Source organism: Pseudorca crassidens, chromosome 11 (genome assembly GCF_039906515.1).
Source record: "Pseudorca crassidens isolate mPseCra1 chromosome 11, mPseCra1.hap1, whole genome shotgun sequence".
Classification (NCBI taxonomy): domain Eukaryota; kingdom Metazoa; phylum Chordata; class Mammalia; order Artiodactyla; family Delphinidae; genus Pseudorca; species Pseudorca crassidens.
In genome coordinates, this window is record NC_090306.1 from 52825982 (window position 1) to 52838273 (window position 12292).

Here is a 12292-nt window from a genome sequence, read left to right on the forward strand (position 1 = left end):
TCTGGTCTTTTAGAATTTATAATCCAAGCCAGAGAATAAAAATGCTATCAGTCTCTGAAATCCTTTAAAATCAGTTATTCTTTACCTCAACTCTAGGTAGCTTCAACTTACAATGGGATGTCTTTCAAGACTTTATATGTTATTTGAAATTCAGAATGTCCCCATCCCATGGAAACAATGATTAAAATGGAAATTAGGTTCCCAGACCTGTGTACCAAAATAAAAAGTTCAGGAAAAAAAAACATTAAACGAAGAGATGCTGAATCAAGTTCCCAATTGATACCACTACCAGAATGTGAACACCCTTTGGACTCTTAACACTTAGGGGAATGAATAAGAACCTGATGAAAGAACATACTTCTAAAATTTAATGAACTGTTTCAAGGAGTCTGGTGATCCCCTGAACCACCCAGGAGCCCCCGGTTAAGAAGGGCTGACTTAGACATATGAGTGACATCAACAAGGTGGTGGAAAGAAAGTCTCACCTCTTGTCCCCCTGACAGAGACATCGATAAAACAATACTTGGGCCAAAATACCTTCATAAGGCTTTCAGAATCCAATTAAGAATTTGCAACACCCCAAAAGAACACAAAATCAAGAAAATAAAGTGGTTTCACTTTATTCATGTCAGCCCCTCCCTCAAGCCACCCAGTTCAGGGCTGAGATCACTCAGCCTGCAATTTCTTCCTCAGGGGAAAGAATGAGTGACATGCCCATCCAGCATCTGCAGCCTTCCAGGGAACTGCCCAAGAGATTTACTTCTGTCTCACTTCATTCATTCAGTGTGCTGAAGCAACTACCATAGTTAGAACACCTGGGGGCAGCTAAGAACAAAGAAAAGATGGCTTCACTAGTGAATTCTACCAAACATTAAAGAAGAATTAATACCAATTCTTCTCAAAATCTTCCCAAAAAATTGAAAAGGAGGGAACACTTTAAATTCATAAGAGGCCAGCATTACCCTGATACCAAAGCCAGAAAAAGACACTACAAGAAAAGAAATTACAGGTCAATATCCCTGATAAATATAGATGCAAAAGTCCCCAACAACAAAAAAAAACAAGCAAACCAAATTCAACAGCATATTAAAAGGATCATAGACCATAATCAAGGTGGATTTATCCCTGAGATGCAAGGATGGCACAACATAAGCATATCAATGAATATGATGCATCGCATTAACAGAGTACAGGATAAAAATTATAAGATCATCTCAATAGAAGCAGAAAAAGCATTTGACAAAAGTCAGCATTCTTTCATGATAAAAACTCTCAAAAAATTAGGTATAAATGGAATGTACCTCAACATAATAAAGACCATATGTGACAAGCCCACAGACAGCATCATACTCAATGGTGAAAAGTTAAAGCCTTTAAGATCAGGAACAAGACAAGAATGTTCACTCATACCCCTTCAGCAATGCTGAGACTCACTCTCCTGATTCAAGGCAAAAAGGGGGCATGTCTAGAAAAGGAAGGAAGTTGTGGAACACATCTAAGAGAGGTTACTAAAAAGCTAAATCATTTCTGCATAAGATACCTTTGTATATTCGCATAGGACACTAAAACTTTCTAAGTATTGATAAGTCATTTTTTCATAAAGTATTTATTAATAGCATGCTGATATTCAGTCACCAAAACAATCACTGTTATACCATACCTAGGTCATTCAAGTTTTCGCTTCTCAGTAGTTGCCCTAACAGTGGGAATATCCTGAAGTGGAAAAAGGTTAGGATTTTTTCATTTCATTTCATAGGATACAAGAATGACAAATTTACCAACACATACCACAGCCTAGGGAAGTACTGACATTTTCACCTATTCTTTTGCCTTTCAGCTTTGCTTTTCAGATACAAAGAATTCTGAATATAATCTTGCTCTGGGTAAATTTATTGTAGCCACAGCCTCTCCAGGATGGTATTTGGCTTAAGAAAAAGAACACTTTCACAAACAAAAAAGATATTGGTACAAACATAGGTTTTGCAACTTACTGTTTGTGAGATCTAAATTCCCTGAAACTTATCTGTTGAGACAGGGCACCTATATAATATCAGCTATTTTAATTACAGGGATTGTGGTGAGCCTTAAATAAACTTATATAATTATGAAGACTGGCAAGTTTCACCCACTGAAAGAGCGAGTCCCAAGGACCTGTATCACCATGGCAAGTGAATAGGTTAACAATTTTCTCAACCATTCTTCCCCAAAGGGACCTGACCTAAGACCATTTAGTCAACAAAGAAAATACCCAAACATTTCAAGGGCTTTTGGACACAGGGTTTGAGTTGACATTGAAACATCATTATGTTCCCCCTGTTAGAGTACCAGAATATGGGAGTGAAGTAAAAAATCCAGTCTTGTCAAATTCCTCTGCTAACAGTGGGTCCACAGAGCGCTCCAGTGCCTATTTGTCCCCTCTCCTGTTCCTAAGGGCATAATTATTATGAACATATTTGGTAATTAGCAGAACCTCCATATTGGTTCCTTGGACTGTGGGATAAGACCTATGCAGCTTCAAACCACCTTCATCAAGATTATAGTTTTTTTAAGTATTTTATCCCTGGTTGGGAGTTGAGGGGAGTAGCAGAGACTAGTGCCACCATTAAAGACCTTCAGGATGCATGGTTGCTGGTTCTCATCATATCCCCATTTCATTAACCAGCCTGGACTTTACCAAAAAAAAAAAAGATGTATCTTGGAGAATGACAGGAAAGGAAGGCAATCTCAATTAGAAAGCAACCTCAATTGCAGTTGCTATGCCAGATGTGACCTCTTTGCTAGAACAGATTACCATGGCCTTGGGTGCATGGTATACTATCATTGATCTGATGAACATGTCATTTCCCATCCCTACTGGAAAGATGAGAAATCGTTTGAATTCAATTGAAGCAAATGTGTGTATTTATTTACAGTCTTAACCAGAACTAGATTAATTCTTTTGCCCTCTGACATAATATAGTCATAAAGATCTGAACTGGTCATTTGGCAAGACATGGCACTGGTTCACTTTATTGATGATACCTTGCTAATCAGACTGGATGAGCAAGAAGTTGCATACAAAAAAAAAAATGTTGCACACATATAATAGGCCTTGGTATAACATATGTGTTCCAAAAAGTGGGAGTTATTATACTCCAATAAAGATGTTAAAAAAAATAAATAAATTGTTTTTAAAAGTGGGAGTTAAACTATATGAAAATTCAGGAAAATTCCATATAAGTAATATGTAGGAGTCCGGTGCTCTGGGACAAGTCATGACATTCTTTCTAAACTAAGGAACAAATTATTGCATCTTGTCTCTCCCTGCACAAAGAAGGAAGCATAATGCCCTGCATTTGTCTTTTGGTTCTGGAAGTAACATATTACACATTAGTAAATACTGCTCTGATGCACTTTACAGGTGCCATGAAAGTGTGAGTGAGACTCAAAGCGGGAAAGAGACTTGCAGCAGGTCCAGGTTGAGTGCTTGGACCATATGATTTGGCAGATCCTTCAGTATTCAAGGTATCAGGGATGGGAAAAGATATCATGTGGAGTTTATGACAAGCTCCCAAATGTACATCCTTAGGGTTCTGATCAAACTATGCCATCTGTAGTAGTGAGTTATACAGCATTTTAAAAAATTATAAAAGGTCTCTGGAATGCTACTGGACCTTGGTAGAGACAGAGGCCTGACCATGGGAGATCAAGTGACCAGTGGGCCAGAACTGCTCATTATAGGTGGGTTCTGCCAGACCTCTCCTAAGTCAGTTCAAGAGAGCTATCTGGCCAAGATCAAACCTCTTTCCTGGGTTCCACCTACCTCCAATGTCTAATCCAGATACAAGGGTATAAAAGCTCAGCACTTCCTTCAAAGTAGAACACCTCTGAAGGGCCATACTAGTTCCAGAGTTCCCCTTGTGATGGCTGAGGCCATTGTCACAACTGAATCACAGCTCAACTCCTCCCTCTTGCCATTCTTACTTCCTTTGATCCCCCATGGATATCAATCTCAAGGACATCCTTCAATAAATTTCTGGCAAACAAATGTGCATCTAAGAATCTTTTTCCCCGGGAAAACTTACCTAAGATACACGTACCAAAATTCTACTCAGTTAGGTGAAAGTGGGGAAGGGGAATAAAGAAGCTTTACTTCTGGATTTTTCTAAATAAATCTGAATTGAATTGATTTCTAATTTATAAAGAAAAAGAGTGGGAGAAAGGAAGAGAGGGAGGTAAAGGAAAGGTAAAAGAGACTCCCCTCCTCATGTTTGATAAACACATCTTCCCCATTCCTTGAAAAGCTATGTAGTCAGTTGTGTAGCCTTTCACTTACCAGTTACTAAAGTGGAGGATATTATCCCAGAAAAACACTACCATTTGCTATTCAGCAAAGAAACCAAACATTTTAACCCAAACTGTACTTGTTCTTACCTCCTGTGAAAATTCTGAATTTTACTCATTCACTTAATAAATATTTATTTAGCACCTATAATATGTCAAGCACTGATCTATTTCTAAAATATAGTAGTATTATCTTTATGTACACTCTTAAATCTATAAGCCAAATAGATATTTCAAGTATTATTAGATATAATGTTATTCCTAGCCACTTATTTTCCTTCTCTTTTACATTTTGTTGATACCTCATTGTAAGTCACAAAGTCAATAAAGCAATAATAATCAGGGTAGATAACATCTATTTACCAAAGATATCCTGAAGGACATTTTTTTTCAAGCAGTTACACATTTACATAGGACATTCAATAATATCATACTTGCAAAGTAGCTAGACATTTTGGCATTTGGGATTTGAAATGATGAGATTAAAATGTCAGTATATGAAAACTGTGATTTGGACTACATGAGAAAAGATGAGGACAAAATAATATTTTATTAATGAATATGTCAAGGTGAGTATAGCAAAAGAAAACATTTTTATGGAAAAATATTTTTGAAAAGACCCAATTTAAAAGTCCCTCTTATTAATATTATACCTCTGTAAATCGATGAATAAAAATATGCTCCAGCTCTAAAAACAAAACCTTGGTTGATTTATAGGAGTTCAAATATAGACCTAAAAGAAATTAATTTGGTTATTTGAGGTGTGAAATGAAGAAATTAGGTTTAGTTAAAATTTAAGTGAAACCTCAGGTCACAATTTTACTTGTATTTAATAGAAAACTTGAAGACGTTGCTAACACAAGTGCTTTGGCGAATGCAAAGCATTGGTAGATACAAGAGAGGACTAGAGAATATCTACAAACAGTAACCACAAAATAAACTAAATCTACACTTAGTCTAAACCAATATAAACCTGAATTTCTGTATACCAAGGACAGAGTTATTCTAAAATATTCAGAAGTTAGTTCTAATAGTAAAATTTTTAGGACTGTTGACTTGAAACTTTGAAAAGACATATATTTTTTATAAGAGATTTATTTGCTAACAAAAATTTTTTTCACTTAAAGTTGTAAGCAATATTTGTCATAAGGGGTTGAATTTGTTCACTAAACTTACGACAATTAAATCACTAAATATAACCTTACTGCTCTTATTATAAATGACCCACCTACCCTGTACATAAAACTGTGCCTTCTTCTATTAAATTAGAATTGTATCAGTGAGTCTTCCTCCTTGAATAACTTGCTAAATTAAATTATTCTAACATATTAACTTTAAAACACAACACAAAATCTCATTCTGTCACAGGGTTTACTCAACAAGCTAACCTATGGATTTGGGAATTTTTTTTTAACCTAGTGATCAAAGAGAATGTGAGATGGAAACAGAAAATACCTGTTAAGTTTCAGAAAGTGAAAAAATCTAAAACAAAATTATGGAGTATTATTAAACAGCTAAATTACTGAAGTGTCATTTTAAAAAACTGTTGAGAATGCCTTTACTAAAGGCAGAACCTAATGAGAGACAGAAACAAACTACTGGAACGAAAAAAAAGTACTAGAACAAAGTATAAGTCATGGGCTTCCCTGGTGGCGCAGTGGTTGAAAGTCCGCCTGCCGACGCAGGGGACACGGGTTCGCGCCCCGGTCCGGGAAGATCCCACATGCCGCGGAGCGGCTGGGCCCGTGAGCCATGGCCGCTGAGCCTGTGCGTCCGGAGCCTGTGCTCCACAACGGGAGAGGCCACAACAGTGAGAGGCCCGCATACTGCAAGAAACAAAAACAAAAACAAAAACAAAACAAAGTATAAGTCATGTGAAAGTAAGCAGTGCAAATAAACTACGAGGAAAAATATAAATACAATAAAGAAAAACACTAATAATTATTTTGAAAAGAAATTACAAAATTAAGCCAATTAGTGAAAAGGAAGAAAATTTAACAAGTTGAGAAACTAAACATAAGAACCAAAAGATTTTGAAAAATATCTGATTAAAACAGCAATGAGATACTGCTACACACTTAGTAGAATGACAGGTCCAAAACACTGACACCACCAAATGCCAATGAGGATGTGAAGCAACAGGAACTCTCATTCATTGCGGGTGGGAATACGAAATGGTACAACCACTTTGGAAGACAATCTGGCCATTTCTTATAAAACTAAATATTCTCTTAGCATGTGATCCAGCAATCATGCTTCTTGATATTTACTCAAACGAGTTGAAAACATATGTCCACACAAAAACCTGCAGATGTTTATAGTAGCTTTATTCATAACTGCCGAAATTTGGGAGAAATGAAGATATTCTTCTGTAGGTGAAAGGATAAACTGTTGTCCATCCAGATAATGGAATATTATTCAGTGCTAAAAGGAAATGAGTTACCAAGCTGTGAAAATGCATGGAAGAAGCATATTAAATGCTTAAATGCATATTATTAAGTGAAAGAAGCCAATCTGAAAAGGCCAAATACTATACGATTCCAACTATATGATATTCTGGAAAAGGCAAAACTATATAGACTGTACAAAGATCCATGGTTGCCAAGGATTCTTGGGGGGAGGGATGAATAGACAAAGCACAAAGGATTTTTTTTTTTTTTTTTTTGCGGTATGCGGGCCTCTCACGTTGTGGCCTCTCCCCCTGTGGAGCACAGGTTCCAGACGCGCAGGCTCAGCGGCCATGGCTCACGGGCCCAGCCGCTCCGCGGCACACGGGATCCTCCCGGACCAGGGCACGAACCCGTGTCTCCTGCATCGGCAGGCGGACTCTCAACCACTGCGCCACCAGGGAAGCCCCAGCACAAAGGATTTTTAGGCCAGTGCTACTAGTCTGTATGATACTATAATGGTGAATACATGTCATTATACATTTGTCAAAACCCATAGAATATGCAAAACCAAGAGTGGATCTTAATTTGAACTATGAACTTTGGATGATAATGATGTGTCAATGAAGGTTGTAACAAATGTACCACTCTGGTAAGGAATGTTGATAGTGGGGGAAGCTATGTATGTGTAGGGGTAGGGAGTACATGGGAAATCTCTGTACCTTCCATTCAATCTTGCTGTAAACCTAACACTACTCTAAAAACTAAAGTCTATTTTATAAAAAGAAAGAGAAAGAGAGATGCCTGGAAGAAATGAAACAAAATATTTTAAAAAGTAATCATCTCTGAGTAGTTAAAATATAGGTCATTTTTATTTTCTTTATTATACTTCTCTGTATTTTCCAATTTTCTATGATATACATGTATTGCTATTATATATTATAACCAGAAGTTACCTATGCTATCTTTAAAAAGATTTGGAAATTACTGAAAATATATATATATATATATATATTTTTTTTTTTTTTTTTTTTTTGCGGTACGCGGGCCTCTCACTGTTGTGGCCTCTCCCTTTGCGGAGCACAGGCTTCAGACGCGCAGGCTCAGCGGCCATGGCTCACGGGCCCAGCCGCTCCGCGGCACACGGGATCCTCCCGGACCAGGGCACGAACCCGTGTCGCCTGCATTGGCAGGGGGACTCTCAACCACTGCGCCACCAGGGAAGCCCATGAAAATATTTTTAATAGTATAGCAAGAGGAAAGAATATATTTTCAACACATAAGCAACAAAGAGCTATTATCCAAAATATATAAAAACTCTTACAAATCCCTAAGTTGGAGACTTCCAGAGTAAAGATTCCTAAACCATGTTAAACAAAGAGTTTAAGTCCAATAAAAAGATGCAGTGGGGCTAAATAAGGGTTAAAACAAGCAAGACATATTAGGAAGTGGTCTGTGTCTGTGACAGAAGGGTGAAGAGAGACATTGCATTGTGAAAATCTCTATTCCATTGGATATACATGCCTATCTCCATTGACTGGGGAGAAGTAAAGGCTTTAAAACGCACACACGCGCACACACACACACAAATTCTAGATCATAAGGAAATTCCAGCTAGCCTCAACACAGCTCTGGCTCCTTCCCAACATGAGCCACCCACACGTACCTCGTCCAGCAAAAACTTACCTCCTTCAAAATGAGTAATCAATAAAGAACCAGCACAAGATCTGTACAAAGATTCTACCAGAGTAAATAAATACGGAAAGCTTATGAAGAACATTCTCCAGAAAATATTGCTGAAGGATAAGTAAAAATTGCGACCCACGCATTTCACCATGAAATTAATATATATATTCATATTTTCTCCATGAACTGAAAACAGAGGAATTCATATACACATACTGTGATTGGTTTAAAAATATTAAGAAAGAAGCTCACTTATAACAATAAAAAAGGATAAAACAGCTAAGATTTTATTAAGTAAAAAAGTATGTGACATTTATATAAAGACTTTTAAAATAATATTAAAGGACACAAAAGAAGACTTAAACAAATGAAGAAGCATACCATATCCTTCGTTAGAAAGACTCAACATTATTAAGATATAAATTCTCCTTAAATTAATGTATAAATTCAGTGCAACCCCAATAAGAATATTAACAGGACAGCTATACAGAAAAGATGGCTGGCAGAGGTGGGGGATGGGGAGTGGGCAAAATGAGTGAAGGGAGTCAAAGATACAAACTTTCAATTATAAAATCAATTAAGTCACGGGATGTACTGTACAACATGGTGACTATAGTTAATAATATTGTATTGCAATTTGAAAGTTCCTGAGAGAGTTAATCTTAAAAGTTCTCACTACAAGGAAAAAAATTCTGTAACTACGTATGGTTGACAAATGTTGACTAGAATTATTGTGCTGATCATTTTGTAATATATACAAATATCAAACAATTATGTTGTACATCTGAAACTAAAATAATGTTGTATGTCAATTATACCTCAATTTAAAAAAATACTAACAGGATTCTTCCATTAGCAAGCTGATTCTAAATTTTATATATAAAACATAAACAAATAATATGTGATCAAATGCTTTTTGACAAGGGTACCAAGACCATAATCAGGAAAAGACAATCTTTTCAACAAGTGGTATTGGAAGAACTGGATATCCACACACAAAAAGTTGGACTCTCACCCTACACCACATACAAAAACTAACTCAAAATGGATTAAGAGCTAAAACTATAGAATCTTTAGAAGAAAACATAGGGGGAAACCTTCATGACGTTGGATTTGACAATGATTTCTTGGATATGACACCAAAAACACAGGTAACAAAAGAAAACAAAAAGATAAAGTGGACTTCATCAAAACTGTAAAATTTGTGGAGCAAAGGACACTATCAACAGAGTGAAAAGGGAATACAAAATGATGCAGCCACTGTCAAAAACAGTATAGTTTTTCATCAAAAAACAGTATAGTTGTTCCTCAAAAAGATGAAATAGAGTTACCATCCGATTTAGTAATTCCACTACTGGGTATATACCCAACAGAGATGAAAGTGGGGACTCAGACAGGTATTTGTACACCCATGCTCATGCAGCATTATTCACAATAGCCAAAAGGTAAAAGCAACCCAAGTGTTCATCAACAGATGAATGGTACAGAAAGATAATATATGACAATAATAATGTATCATTATATATTACTCAGCCTTTTAAAAGGAAGGAAATTCTGACACATGCTACAAAATGTTTGAATCTTAAGGGCATTATGCTAAGTGAAATAAGCCAGAAACAAAAAGTCAAATATTATATGATTCCACCTACATGTGATACTTAGAGTAGTCAAATTATAGAGACAGAAAGTAGAATCATGGTTGCCAGCAACTGAGAGAAGGGAGGAATGGAGAGTTATTGTTTAATGAGTACAAAGTTTCAGTTTGGGAAGATTCCTGGAGGTGGATGGTGTTGATGTTTGCACAACAATGGAAATGTGCTTAGCTTCACTATATTATACACTTAAAAATGGTCAGAATAGTGATTTTTATGTTATGTACAGTTTACCACAATTTTTAAACAAAAATTTAAGTTTAAAAAATAAGTAATAGCCAATACATTTCTGAAAAAGAGTATTTAAAAAAGTAACCAACTAGTTAATTAAAACAGTGTGGTATAGCATAATAATAAACCAACAGATAGAAGAAATAGACTAGAGTGTCCAGAAACAGATAAAATAAAATGAGAATTTAAACGTTTTGAGTCATGAAGGGGAGTTCCCTGGTGGTCCAGTGGTTAGGATTCGGCTCTTTTACTGCCGTGGCCCAGGTTCAGTCCCTGGTCAGGGAACTGAGATCCCCACAAGCCACACAGAGTGGACAAAGAAAAAAAAGGTAGATGTTTTGAGTCATTAAGAGAAAGATGATTACTTAATAAATGCTATTGGAGTAGCCTTATGGAAAATAACAAAATTTGATTCATATTTCCCATTTTAAAATAAGAAAAATTCCAGATTGATCAAAGACTCAAATAGTAATAGATTATAAAAGAGCTAGAAGAAACCATGTGAAAAAAAATTTACGATCTTGAAATAAGGAAATTCTTTCTAAGTATGCTTCCAAATGAAAAGCCATAAATGAAAAAACTAATTTGACTACAATTAGTTTTTATAAAAATTACATGGGGCTTCCCTGGTGGCGCTGTGGTTGAGAGTCCGCCTGCCGATGCAGGGGACACGGGTTCGTGCCCCGGTCCGGGAAGATCCTACATGGCCCGTGAGCCATGGCCGCTTGGCCTGCGCGTCCGGAGCCTGTGCTCCGCAACGGGAGAGGCCACAACAGTGAGAGGCCCACGTACCGAAAAAAAAAAAAAATTACATGGAAAACCCACTAAAGTTTTTTTAAAAAGAGAAAAGCTGGAAATAGCCTGCAATTTATTCATTGACAAATGATTAATTTCCCTTATATAGTAAGAGTGTCTCCAAATCAGCATTATAGAGAAAAATATGGAAATTGTGGAAAAATCTAGAGACACTTCATGGGTTCTTGGTCATATGAAAAGATGTTCCAACTTTCTCACAGGAAGAGAAATATATATAAAGATACACTGAAATATCAATTTTCCCCTCTAACTTTGGCAAAGATTCAAAAGTTTAATATCACACTCTTGACAAGAGCATAGAGAAGCGGGCATTTTTATACATTACTGGTTGGTGTGTAAATGAGTTTAAAATCTGTAGAAGACAAGTTGGCAATATTTAACAAAAATTCCAAGGTTCCTGCATTTTGACCCAGCAATCCCACTTCTAACAATTGATCCTACAGGCAGTCTCATCCAACCAACATATACCCTATTCCCAAACAACATATTTAGATTTTGTTCCCTAGGCTATGCTTATTGCCTTTGAGAAGTTTACTTTGCTGGCTCTAAGATATTCTAAGATAATGGTGTGCTCTCTCTGCTTCCTCCTACAACTACTTTTGCTTAATTTTTAAAGCTTTCAGCATCATTTCCACCTATCTGGTGGATTGGGGTTTTAGCTGTCTCTTGGTTTGTGTTCTTTTATTTTCTCATTCTCCTTGCTGCTTTCAGATGATTTTTAGTAAGAGAAAAGGAAAATGCCAACTACATATGACACCATCTTCAAACCAGAAGTCCTCCTGGGTCCTTGAATTCTCTAATCCCTTGGCTTCTGAAATTTGACTCCCTCCTGCTTTTCCTTTTCCTGTCTGACCTATCCTCCTCATTCACCTTCATAAATTCTTCTTCCTATGACATCCCTTAAATGTTATTGAGTTTTAGAATGCCATTCTTGGTCCACATCTTTCTCTTGACATACTCTTCTGAAGCAATCCCATCTATTCTCTGGGCCTTAGCTACCACCAGTATATTACTGCCCCCTCCCCCAAATCTTTAGCATTGACCCCCATCTTCAGACTTTTACATCAATTCACCTTGTATTATTTAAGTCCTTCAAACAATGAATATCTAAAACGCACCAGGTAAAGGCTGACAGACTCAAGCAATTTGAATTTATAAGTACTGTTGCTTTGATATATTGCACTATAATTTCCTGTT

General features: G+C 36.6%; 1 non-coding gene across 1 annotated transcript; it reads left to right on the forward strand.

The window, feature by feature from the left end:
- The first annotated feature begins 10492 nt into the window (after window positions 1-10492).
- Window positions 10493-10564, forward strand: TRNAK-UUU (transfer RNA lysine (anticodon UUU)). Its single transcript has one exon. It is a non-coding gene; the product is annotated as a tRNA-Lys (tRNA).
- The last annotated feature ends 1728 nt before the right edge of the window (window positions 10565-12292 follow it).